Source organism: Daphnia carinata, chromosome 2 (genome assembly GCF_022539665.2).
Source record: "Daphnia carinata strain CSIRO-1 chromosome 2, CSIRO_AGI_Dcar_HiC_V3, whole genome shotgun sequence".
NCBI lineage: Eukaryota > Metazoa > Arthropoda > Branchiopoda > Diplostraca > Daphniidae > Daphnia > Daphnia carinata.
The window spans coordinates 465,869-479,358 of NC_081332.1; the positions used below are offsets into that span (position 1 = coordinate 465,869).

Sequence of the window (13,490 nt, forward strand, 5' to 3'; positions counted from 1 at the left end):
CGCACCACCCGGACCTCTCCCTGGCCCCAGTCGTCCCGGCTCAGTATTAGGACGATTCGGATGACTCCCGAACCGTAGTGAAATGGTCGTCCTCGGATGGGGGTGGCCGCGGTTGCGGTAAAGGATTACCGATTTCGTCGATCCTAAGCCATGCCCTCTCGTCCGCCGTGATAAATTCGTTATTAGAGTTGGATTCCATTGCTTACGAGTTCTTTTAGAAAGAGAAATTGTCGTCTCTATGTGTAAAGCATTCTTTTAGTAATTGAAAGAATGACTTTACGTTATTTAAGACAAATTGTAATTTAGAAAATTAAACTCGGAAGGCGTTACCACAATGTCGAATATCTTTTATTCTAATAGGCCAAAAGGATAATAAAAGGATACACAGTTATAGGGCATAAATGGGAAACAGAAATATAAATGGAGTTATGCGAATTTAGTCTTACCGTCACCGCCGTGGCGAAGATAAAAATAGAGATGATAAATGTTGTACGGGAAAGATAAAGATAATAGGGCTGTCAGTCGCACAAGAAGCAATGAAAAGCACTCACAATAATTATTGAATAAGAAACAAATTAAACCCACTAGATTTGAGGAATTAAGCAGCACTTGTAGCACTAAGAATGGAAACTATGACTGGAACTGGAACAGGAACAAGAGAGAACGGAAGAGAACTGAAGATAACTGAAGAACTGACTTTTGGGAACAAAAGGGCATCCTTTTATATATTTTACATGTTTGAGGGAAACATAGCATTTCCGACAGATGAGCTCCGGATATAAGTTATTGAATATCTCACGCAGCAACATTTCATATTCATGGAAATGTATGGTGCGATGTTCTACGCATGAAGCTCATCCAATCAGCAATAAGCAGGATGTAAAGTATAATATAAAAATAGAATTCAAGGAAATGTCAATGACACTTGAATTACTATATTTATAATGTATACTTTAAATATAAAACATAGTATATAATTTTAATATAAAGAAAACAAACAATGAAGATAAAATACAATTAAAAGTTGTATTTTGATGACTTCGTTACATATGACTGCGAAGAAGCTGTGATTCACATCACTGGGCGTACAGCTTTTATAATAGTCCTCTGTTGTTGTTCGAGAAGTACGCAGTTTGGTGGCATTACACTTCATTTCTGTAACAAATTGGTTTCCTCCGATTTCTTTGCGTACGTGGATTTATATCTTGATGCTGGTGACACATCATCTTTGCGCTCAGTTTGCTGAATTTCGGAATCGCAAGCGGCGCGTAGAGGGTCAGGTTCAAAAATTGGTGTTGAATGTTGTTGATTTTTCGTAACGCAATAAACGTCATTTGATGACAATTGCTCTTGGGTCGACAGACGAGATTTATGGATCATAATATCTTCTAGTACGAGTTGTTGACCCATCGAATTGGTGTCTGTTACCAATTTTGACAAGACATCGAATTCAATATTTTGTTGCCTCACAACTTCATCATCGAGCCCGTGTTCAGTAACATCTGTTGTTTGGATCACAATTGACTTGCGGAATCGGTTCTCAAATTCCGAGGGAGTCTCTAGTGGAGGGCAATGCTCATGTTTCCATAGCATTGTTTCATATAACGGTTTTAATCTATTTACATGCGTACGCTGACAAATATACGAATTATCTGCGATGGCTACTGTGTTATTTGAACAAGCTTTTACTGTTCTATAAGGTTCTTTATACTTTTAAGTGAATTCCTACTGTCTCCTTCTTTAACTACTCGAATATCTAATAACACCCGATCGCCTATCACATATCGGTTTTCTTTTGCGCGTTTATTATACAAATCCCTCTGATTGCAAGACCTGACTGCAAGAAACTCATAATTTTTAACATCGTATATAAGATAGAAAACAAAAGTGAGAGATAGAAATATGAAAATAATTAAGACACAGAAAAGCAATGATGGATTTGGTCATTGTCTTATCCTTTCTCTTTTTTTTTTTAACTCAGACGTTATCCTCTTTATTATGTTTATTAGCGAATTCTTTAGTAGCATCTTTCATGTTTGTTTATTCGCTATACTTTTTTTTTTAATGAGAAAAAGAATTCAGACAAATGCAAGATCGAAAATTTGTATGTAATGGTTAATAAACTACTAAAGAAACACAAGGTATATGTATAAAAAAAATCAAGTGTGGAGAAAATAAAAGACAAGAAACAATAATTTTAATCATCTGGATTCAGAAATCTCGCTCCATTTGGGCGCCTTCCGGGTCGTCCGCAGGTAGGGCACACGTCCTGCACCTACCATTGGGATAGCGCCCAATTTTGTGGTGGAGGCATTCGGTTTCGTGGATCGAGCTCCAGAATTTCTTGAATCTTCTCCACAGACCGTTGCCAATTCTCTTCGTTTAGAGCTTTGTGTAGCTCTATCTTCAAAACCCCTGTTCGCAGATGGAGTTCGTGCAGGTGTAAGTCGTGTCGGGTAGGCCAGGTGGGGCGCGGGCAAGAACGTACGGGTTCCGGCATTAGTGTAGCGATTGGTCGTACCCGCACCGGGCTGGATGGCGCCTGAGGTGGAGCCGGGTTGGGCTGGACCCGGGGTGGAACACGGATCCGGAGTGGAAGATTCACCTGAGGTGGAAAAGGGACCTGGGGCGAAACAGGTAAGGTAAGGAAAGCGACAGATGGCCCCGCTACCGGCTCACTCGAATTATCTTGTCGAAGTCGCCAAGATCTGTCGGAACTATGCCGACGAGTTGTGTAGGGTGACAGTTTATAATTTCCGTTGTTGTCTTTAGGCATTTTTTCTTCTAAAAATGAATTTTTCTGGTTCTTTAGGTGGCTTTTAAAAGTTGCATCTGCCCTTAGAGCTGGCCCTTGACGGGAGGATGTGTTCTATTGGGGTTGAATTTCCTCCAGGCATTCCTTCAATTCGGGATTTTTGATTGACTTCTAGGTCAGAAAATTTCACCTCTAGAGATTGCATTCTATTTGCAGACACTTCCAGTTTGTCCATTAGTTCAGACAGCTTTGTTGTACTAGATATCTGACTTTGAATCTCCTTTTTTACAGAAGCTATGTCCTCTCTTACATTATGAATTTCACATGCCAGATCTTTTATATGATCCCTTGTTTCCTTGTATTTCTTGATCATTAAGCATCTCAAATCCTGGTGCCTGTCATTAGCTTCTTTGTTGGTTGATTTTATGAGTTGAATTATCTTAAATAAATCAGGATTCTCAGCATCTGTTCTGTCTCTTTTAGCAGATCTCATAATAGGAGTTATAATCTCAGTCGTCACAGGTAGGGGAGGATACTGTGGTGGGGTGGATGGGCTAGCATCCATTAATAGACTTTCCTGTTCTTCTTCTAGTAGTGAATCTTCCAATTTGGTTGTCTTCTTTTTTTGAAAAAGACCCGAGACGGTGTTCAAAAAAGTGTTTGTTGGGGAAGTGTTTGTGGAAACGGTTTTCTTGGGTGAGAGATGGGATACTAGTTGGGCTAGTACGGAAGGAGGGTTCCTTACAGTCAAGGTGTTAGCGTTACTTTTAGCTCGAGGTTTACGAACGTTTGAAAGGTCTACTCCTGTCACCAACTCATAGGCAGAGTTCGATCTTAACTTTCTTAACTGGGGTTTATGTGAAATTGTACTAGGCTTCAAAACAGGAGAAGCAGATTTCCTAATAGCTTCTGTTGCCCTTCTCGAAGTTTTATTTCCCGTAAACGTATCAGATTCAGCAAGATTTGAAGTGGAAGTTTTATCGAAATTAATAGATCTGGCTACAGCTTCGTCAATTTGTATAACTGGCTCAATAGGACTTTTAGTAGCGGACACAGGTGTAAAGCATCTTCCCGTGTGGGAAGATTGACTTTACGAATTTAAGACAATAAAGAATAAAAGAATAAAAGAATAAGAGAATAAAAGAACTAAAAGAACTCAGAGGCGTTGTACCCACAATGACGACTATATTTGTCTTAGTTTAAGTATGTAAAATACAAGATGTTTTGGATAAGGACATAAGAAAAAGCTATTGAATAAAAAAAGGGGGGGGGGACAGAAAGGGAAACGGGATAATTGTAGTGTGAGCTTACCGCGGTAGCGCGAGCCGAATAAGAGAGTAGATGTAAGATGAAGACGAAGTGTAACACAACTCGTCGGCACGTCGTTAAAAACAAGTTACAAGAATTGAACACTCACTTCAACACGAGACAAAGATCAATTCTCAAACATAATATTAAAACAAGAGAAGGCACTTAGCTGAATCAGAACCTGACCGTTAGCCTCAGATACACGTCAGTAACTGACTTTCTTCAGGTCTTGAGTTCATCAAGAAACCTCGCATATTAGGCAATGATTAATTGCTGCGCAATTACTTGTCACCAATACATGAAATTTGATATGGCGCGATGATGGTACAATGATGAGAAATGCTTGATTCCGCCAATCAAAGATGTTGTTACAAGTGGCTTGATGTCGATGAAATATGATCAGACAGTGAGCAGGTGTTCATATAGGTCACCCTGCTGCGTGTATGTTATGGTGCAATATTGAAATGGCGCAGTTATATAATTGCGCAATTCATAGTGTTTATATGTGTTTAAAAAGCATATATTGACAAGAAATATAAAATGGATAATATATGTATTGACTTCGTTACATCACTCCCGGCGGCGTGAGATTACGTCCCGTAATCAGACTGGATGCATGGGAAAGGATTCAGAAGTCGTAGAACGTTTCGGGGAGCGACAGCATATGATCCAGATGACTTTGAAGAGACCGCAACTGTAGCAGATGCGTAAGAAGATGAGCACCAGGATACATAAGATGCCGATGAAGAAGTAATTCTTGATTGTTTCCGACCAAGATGTGTAAGTTCCAACACCAGCAGCCGTCACAAAAATGTTTGTAGCATTAGGTCTACTGCGTAACGTGAATTCTGATGGTGGATGTTCGTTTATCGCGGCAGCTATATCGGCCATGATGTCCATGTGATTAAGCATGTTGTCGGTATATGCCGGATTACTTTAGTGTTCGTAGTCGAGAAATTCGACGTTTTCGTAGCGAAACGAGTGTGCGAGCGTCTGCTCAGGCAACACAATTGTGGCTTCAATTTGTTCCCAGGTGTTGTTGCGGAAAGCATAAGGTTTGTCATTAAAGTTGACAAATCCATTTGTCCAATAGCACGGGGAATATTTTACAAGTTCCCAGCCATCGAGGTTAATTGTAAAATTTTGGAATTTCGGTTGTGGTCCGCAAGAAGTCAACGTAGTCTCAAATGTGACATTTAAGGCTTTACATTGAATTAATACGACCGTTTTTCCGAACGCTTGTAATTTTGTGCACTGGGGTAAATTTAACTGTGAGGCTGCTAACCATCCATTATATTGAGCAGTTGTAAATGCTCTTTTATGTTTGGCTTTGCGCGCATCACATTGTAGTAATTGAATTTGTCTTGCCAATTCATTTTCATGATCAGCGAGTTGATCACGAATATATTGAATATTGGCTGGAGTGTTCAAATTTTCAGCGCTAGGTGGCGCTTGAGTGTCCAATGTTGTTGTTGAATTTTCCATAATGGCCGCCATTGTGACGAACAGTTTTGATTGGCCAACGATTCCGTATGAAGAAGCCTTATTGGAGCAATTTTGTTGTATGGAAACAGCGCGAAACCGGTGTCAAATGGAAGTCTAGTTGATTTTTGTCGTCTTGGAGTCTGAAGATTTTTTCCTCTCCTGGTAATTGTTTAAGCATGCCGATTCCATCTTCGACAAGTCGGGTATACAATTTAGTTTTCTGAGTATAGGTTGTATCCCAAATCAATGTTAAATGATTATACGACAAGTTGCCTGACACAGCAGAAGCAGTTCCGATAGGTGTTGAAAAGTCTGCGTCTTCTTTTGATTGGAAAAGTTCAATTTTTTCAAGTACACAATTGATAATTTCCGAATCGATGGTCCGCAACCAGAAACCTGTAATATCTGGTTCATTGTCGAACACAAATTTTCCGTCTGAAAAAGTCATTCGATTTTCGTTGCACCTTTTATTATGAATCATTTCGTTGCACTCGGCGGTTGATGTGTCGATGGAAATTTTGTCTGGCACTACCACTAGTTGTCCGAAAAAATTCATGGTGATATGCCGTATATTTTTCCAACGCGCACAAATATATCCCGGGAATTTGCTTGCAGCACGTTCTTCACTATAAACTGCATATTTTACGCGGATGGCCTTATTATCGGTAGATATCGGTTGGCAATTCGCGTCAGAAAATTGAAGAATTCCCATCTTCAACGGCTCTGCGCAATCGCATACGGTCGTTTCAAATGCTTGCGGGTGTAACCCGTAAAGGCATAGTAGCAGCATAAATGGAAGTGGGGACATTTCTATATACGGAAGGTATATAGAAAAGCAATACATACAAAAAAAAAAAAAAAAGCAATGTTACTGACATCATGTGGGCTTCTTAAAACTAAGTAGAACAAAAATATAGAGGAAAGAAGAAAGAAAAGGAAAAGTGAAAAATATTCTACGGCTTTTTGGAAGGTCAACGCTTTTTTTTCTTTTCGTCGGCTTTGCTAGCTAGCTACGGCAAAAAAAAAAAGGAGAAATATTGTAGGGCATTGTAATATAATTGTGTTTTCGGGAGGAAGGATAATTTATTTTAAAAAAAATTTAGTATCATTGGAACGAGGAGAAGATAAGCTTAATTATTGAAAAGAAAAAACAAGAAAATATAGTATAGTTTAGTGGGGAAGAAAAGAAAAGAAACGTAGTTTGGCAATGGGGTTCTACAAAAGGGAACTACTTCAATTGTGACTACCAAATTGTTATAATGTGTCACGTATTAATGTGTTTTTACGGAAGTGAAATAAAACTTAAGGTTTTATTCCCAAAAGCAATACTTCTTTAATGTTTTTACTCAAGTGGCTTTATGTTTCAGAATCTATAATGACTGTTGGATGTTAAGACGTAAAAGATAAGAAATGACTATAGGGCGTAAATGGGAAAAATGAAATCGTAAAAATGGAGAAAGAGCCAAACACATGTAATATGAGCATAATAAGTTCATGTGCATAACACAACTAAGGTTTTTTTATATATAGAAATTGGTGTTCGTTAACAACTACGTTATTTAATATAAAATTTTTTTTTTTCAAGAGAATCCTTTTATTTGTTTGTTTGTTTGTTTTTTTCTTATTTTTATTATTATTGTTCTTGGATACATATTTTCCTTGTCTTTTTTAAATATATGGATATATATCGATAGGGAGTATCGTGATATATTGCGTAAGTGTATATCTTATCACTATCCCCTTTTTTTTCTTTTTTTTTTTCAATGGTAATACGAAATTATTGGGTATTGTACTTATTCCATCTGGTATAAAGGAATATAAAGATGAGGAAATAACGGCATACAGAGTAAATATTGTAACCATAACTGAAATTGAATAACATAAGTAACAAAAAACATAGGAAGAAGAGAGAAATTTTTTTTTTTCTTTGGATGTCGTCTTCCTGATGCGTTAGAGGTATTTGGGCCTCTTAGCATCCGGGGTGTCTTCGTGGTCTCCGCCACTGGAACGCTTCCTGGGTCGAGGCGAATCCCAGTGACAGGTAGTCCAGCCATAGAGCGGTGGGTGTCGCCGCTCGGGATCCAGATCGAGGATCCCCTTTAAGGTGTTAATGGCTGCGTGCCATTGCTTCGAGTAAAGGTGATTCAGGAGGCGACAGATGTTTTGGTTGGTCTTGATATCCAGTTGTTTATCCTCCAGGGCTGCTGCTCGGTGCCAGTCGTTTCGGGCTCCACCGTTGCAGAAATCTTCGGCATCTTGCATGTCAAATGCCTCCGGTACGTCTCCAGCAACGGTTGCCTCGTCGTCATCGGAGGGAGACGTAAGGTCTACGACCACGATCTCCGGGGCGGGCAGCGGAATGGATACCATGGGTATCCAGCTACTGCTGACTTCAATCTCTTCGGCTTTTTGGATTTGTTTCTTGTCGGCTTCCATTTTATTTATTTTTTTTTCCTTCTATGTGCTCGTTAGCCGTGCAACAATTAAAACTTGTCTTGAACAGATAGTTCTTGATTGTTCACGTAGAGTACGAAGAAGTGGTGATTTTCTTCCACTCAACGCACTGTTTGTATAGTAGTCCACTTGTTATTGTCCGAATTAGAGAACTGCGCAATTGATGTCATTACACTTCGTCTCTATAGCGAATTGGTTTTCTCCGATCTCGCTGTGGACGTTGGTTCACACCGTCTTGATGCGATGATGCTGATTGCGCATTATTTTCGGGCTCAATTTGCTGAATTTCGAATTCCTTAGCGGCGTATATAGGATCATTTTCAGGTTGAGTTGATGGATGCTGTTGATTTTCGGTAACATCGCAATTGTTATTTGAAGACAATTGCTCTTCGATCGGCAGTTCGATCACAATATCTTCGATTATAAGTTGTTGACCCATTGAATTGGTGTCTGTTAACACTTCTGACACGGATTGTGATGCGATATTTTGTTTTCTTGCGGCTTCGTCATCGAGCTCGTGTTCAGATACATTAGTTTGAGTCGCAATAGACTTTCGGAATCGGTTCTCGAATTCCAAGGGGGTCTCAAGTGGCGGACAATGCTTATGCTTCCATAGCATTGTTTCATACAAGGGTTTTAATCTATTTACATGAGTACGCTGACTTATATATCAATTATCAGCGATGTCTACAGTATTATTTGAATAAACTTTTACTATTCTATAAGGTCCTTTATATTTCAAAGTGAATTTCCTGTTATCTACTTCTTTTACTACTCGAACGTCCAATAACACCCGATCGCCTACCGCGTATCGGTTTTCTTTCGCGCGCTTGTTATATTGTTCCCTTTGGCGCTTCCTAGCTTTTTCGCTTTCTTCTCTAACCCTATGAAAACTATAACGCAATCGTTCTGGGGTGTCCAGTGTCGAAGAGTGGACCGAGCTACGATACGCAAATAAAACATCACCTAACATTTCTTCCCAATTGGCATGTTCGCCGTCTTTTAATTCTTTTCTTAACATAGACGTTAAAGTTCGATTGAACCTTTCCGTCTCTCCATTACTAGCTGGGTTATAAGCGGTGGTTAATCGCTGATCAATCTTTAACTTTTTACAAAAATAACGGAATAATTTTGATGTGAAATTTGTTCCACGATCGGAAAGAATTGCTTTAGGCATTCCATGTCTAACTATAATGGTTTTATATACACACTCTGCTGTTGTTGAGCAGTTTGATCTTTTAAAGCAACAGCTTCAACCCAACGGCTAAAATAATCCGTAATAACAAAAATATAACTATTTCCATTGGGAGAAACTGGTGTAATTGGCCCCAAAAAGTCCATTCCAATTACTTGAAAAGGAGCTTTAGCAATTTCATGGGGATGTAAAAGTGCTCTATAAGACGAGGAAGTGTTTGGAATGCATACTTCACAAGCCTGACAATATTCTTTAATATCGCCTCTCATATTTGGCCAGTAATAATTATTTTTAACCTTCATATAAGTTTTATAAAATGCCAAATGTCCACCCAGTGGAGCGTCATGTAATTCTTTAAGCACTAGATGGCGCAAAGATAATGGTAAAACTAATTGGTGGTTAGTGTCGTTCCTGTTACTACTCTGAGATGGCAGTTCCCGTCTATAAAGTGTTCCTTCGATTATCTCAAAATACTCAATTTCCTTTATCCACTCAGGTTTTGATAGTTTAAAAATCTCATCTATTTCTCCTTTCTCTAGATAATTCCTGATGGCGATACAAAGATCATCTTCCAATTGGTTTTCACAAATCAGTTTCATATCCTTCCCACTTTGAATACTGGCTACTTTTAACCTCGATAAACAGTCCGCATTTTGATGAATACGACCTGGTCTATATTTTAATTCATAAATGGTTGCGGCTAATAAAATAGCCCATCTTCCTAATCTTCCATTATTGTCTTTCTGATTTTTAAGCCATTGTAAGGGGCGATGATCACTAATTATTTCGAAGGGTTTATCCAATAGATAATGACGGAAATGTTTAATCGCATCTACGACTGCTAGCGCTTCTTTTTCTGTTGTACTATATTTCATTTCTGCTTTGGTTAACTGTCTACTGGAATAAGCTATCGGGTGCTCCTGACCGTTTTGAATTTGAGAAAGAACGGCTCCGATACCGTAGTCGCACGCGTCAGTGAAAAGAAAGAACTTCTCATTAAAATTTGGATACACGAGAACTGGCGGTGTAATAAGAGAAGTACGCAATGTCTCAAAAGCTAACTGTTCTTCCGTTCCCCATGCAAAAGGTTGCTTACTTAAATCTTTATGTGTTAATCTGGTTAAGGACTTGGCAATTGAACCAAAATTTGGAATAAATCTCCTATAATAACCTGCTAAACCGAGAAATGACCTCACTTCATCCACCGAAGTTGGCGTTTTATAATTTACTATTTTATCAATTTTCCCTGGATCAGGTTTAATTCCCTCAGTTGAAATGACATGACCTAAATAATTTACCGAATTTTTAATGAACTGGCATTTCTTAAGTTTTAATTTGAAATTTGCGTCCTTTAATAATGTAAAAATTTCCCGAATATCGTTTAAATGATCCTCAAACGTGTCCGAAAATATGATGACGTCATACAAATAAACTAATGCTTTACTTCCCAAGAGTTGTGAGTTGTGAAAAATTTCTTTCCGTATAATTTATCTAATGTTTCGTCTATCCTCGGCATAGGAAATGAATTTTTTTTTGTAATACTATTTAATTTCTGATAATCAACGCAAAATCGTACTTCTCCGCCTTTTTTCTCTACTAAAACCACAGGTGAAGCCCATGGAGATTGTGAATATTGAATTCCATTAGATGCTAGCATTTCTTGTACTTTATCTTCCAATATTTTTCTTTGATTGTTCGTAACTCGATAAGGGCGTTGTCGAATAGGGCCGATGAGATGAGATGAGTTTAGTGCTACCCAATTCCGAATCTTTTGCTGCGAACAAGTCGTGAAAGTCATTTAATAATTTGGAGAACGGGGCTTGAAATTCAGCGTCGACTTCTGAAATTAAAACTGGTTCGTGTGGTATAATAAGTTTTTCTTCTAGTTTACTTAAAGCAATTTTCCCAATTATATTTTGAACTATTTCTATTGAGCCTAAAATGGTATTCCTAGGAATAATGACTTGATTTAATGAATGATTTTCGACCATAATCTGATATTTCCCATCTCCCGATACATTTCCAACAAATTCCTCAATAATGATGCCGTTCGGCAAATCCTCTGCTGGGGTAAAAATAAATGCGGTATTAGGGGGAACATACGGAAATGACCCTGTGATTTTCGCTGCAATTACGAGCGACGTCTGACGAGATAGCGTCGTCTTTTTGACCGTCGTAGCTGCCATGTCTGGTACCCTAGGGATGGCTGATCCCTGCTCATCCCTCGCTAAATAAATACGTTTGGCTTCTCCATCAAGCCGAACTCCCTGTTTCTGGATTGCATCCCATCCAAGGATACAGTCTTCAGAAACACCATTTGTAACAATAAATTCCTGCTTTAAAACTGACTCTCCGTATCGTACGGGCAATGTAACTCTTCCCAGCGTATTTAACTTATTCTCCCCTACATCATATAAATCGAAATCAAGCTGACTGCAGATTGCTTGACCTCTCGGGGGTAACTTTTGAAATATTCTTTCGTGAATAATGCTTTTAGACGCGCCTGTATCAAATAATGCTTGTAAAGGGATTTGAAAAATCTTTAATGGAATTCTACGGGGTCGATTCATTTATTATGGATGTTAATTTCGCGACTTGTCGGGATTTTAACTGAGGCTACCTATCAACTGACCCGAAGTTACAGATGATACCTATTGGTTTCCCTGGGGCTGAGAAGGGCCTGGAATATTAGGCCTACTGGAGCTATATTTGGGACAATTATTTGATTTATGTCCAATTTCACGGCAAGAATAACAAATTGGAGGCTGCGCTTGCTCTAAATTATGTCGTTGGAATTTACGGCATTCCGATTGCGTGTGACCGCGATAATTACAGAAGTTACATGTTATTACGTTCTGCGTAGGCCTATTATTCTGATCACACTTGCGAAGGGCGGTGTAGAGTTTGTAGGCCTATTTTGGTTCCTATCTCGTTGGTAAGGGTGGGTGTTGTTATGGGAGCGCGAATTATTGGGTCCCCAATTTTTCTCCCGACTGTTGATATCAGTGCTAAATGAAACCTTTTTTTTATATGGGGCACTCGCCGACAGCTTTTATAATAGTCCTCTGTTGTTGTTCGAGAAGTACGCAGTTTGGTGGCATTACACTTCATCTCTGTAACGAATTGGTTTCCTCCGATTTCTTTGCGTACGTGGATTTATATCTTGATGCTGGTGACACATCCTCTTTGCGCTCAGTTTGCTGAATTTCGGAATCGCAAGCGGCGCGTAGAGGGTCAGGTTCAAAAATTGGTGTTGAATGTTGCTGATTTTTCGTAACGCAATAAACGTCATTTGATGACAATTGCTCTTGGGTCGACAGACGAGATTTATGGATCATAATATCTTCTAGTACGATCTTCTAGTATGATCATTAAAATTACTAAATTCTTTATATTTAACTTTCGATTGTAATTTGGAATTCAATCCCTCAAGTTTTTGCATCAGGCTTAAACCAAAGATGCTTCTGAATAGCCTACAGGATATACGCGTTTGAAAATTTCCTGCAAACGGTGAGCATATTCTATAATCTTTTCCCCTGGCTTACGCTTAACTTTATTAAACTTCTTTTGGTAAAAATCCGCATTCCGTCCCCATGGAAATGATCAAGAAGAGATTCTTTAATCAGGGCATAATTGTGAGGATGAACCTTCAAAGTTGCCTGAATGATCGAGAAAGCTTGGCCAAGATTGATCTACCAATTTGGCCTTCAAACATCTGAATAATTTTCTCACGATACTTTCAAAAGATTCTAGCCAGGAATCAAAACGTACAAGGGGATTTCCAGAAAGAGAAGGAAGCAGCTGTAAACGGGAGAAGGTATGTTGGTTTTTTTAGAAATCATTTAAATCATTGACGTGGCCGCTCCTAAAGGAGAAAAAGTTTCCGCCATGTTTGAATTGAATATGGGAAAATTCAAAGTTCTTCCCTGTGGATTCTGAGGGTGTTCTGAATTGTCGTTCGTAATTGCCTGAGACTCTCTAGCGTTTCTTCCGGTTGGCTGGATTGCTGGGTTCGATGGCGTTGTTGAGTGTGTGAGTGGCTGGAACGTGGTTTCTTCCGCGTTTCCCTCTTCTCTTCGGGTTGTTTTCCGACAGCGGCGATGTTTCTTGAATTGGCGTGGTTTGATGCTATGTTTGTGTCGTTTGTATGAACGACAGCGATTGTCTCAACTTTATTTCCGTTTGTGCGAGTATTGGCTTGATGTCCCTCGCCTGCTGTGCGTAAAATGGGTTGTTGGCAACCAGAAAAGTGCTCAGTTTGTCCAAAAGGAATATAATTTCTGGCTGCAGCAC

At 39.1% G+C, this 13,490-nt stretch overlaps 1 protein-coding gene across 1 annotated transcript in view; it reads right to left on the minus strand.

The window, feature by feature from the left end:
* The window catches only part of LOC130701724 (huntingtin-interacting protein 1-like), a 102,690-nt gene that overhangs the window by 10,257 nt on the left and 78,943 nt on the right, over positions 1-13,490 (minus strand). The gene's annotated exons all lie outside the window — the stretch shown is intronic.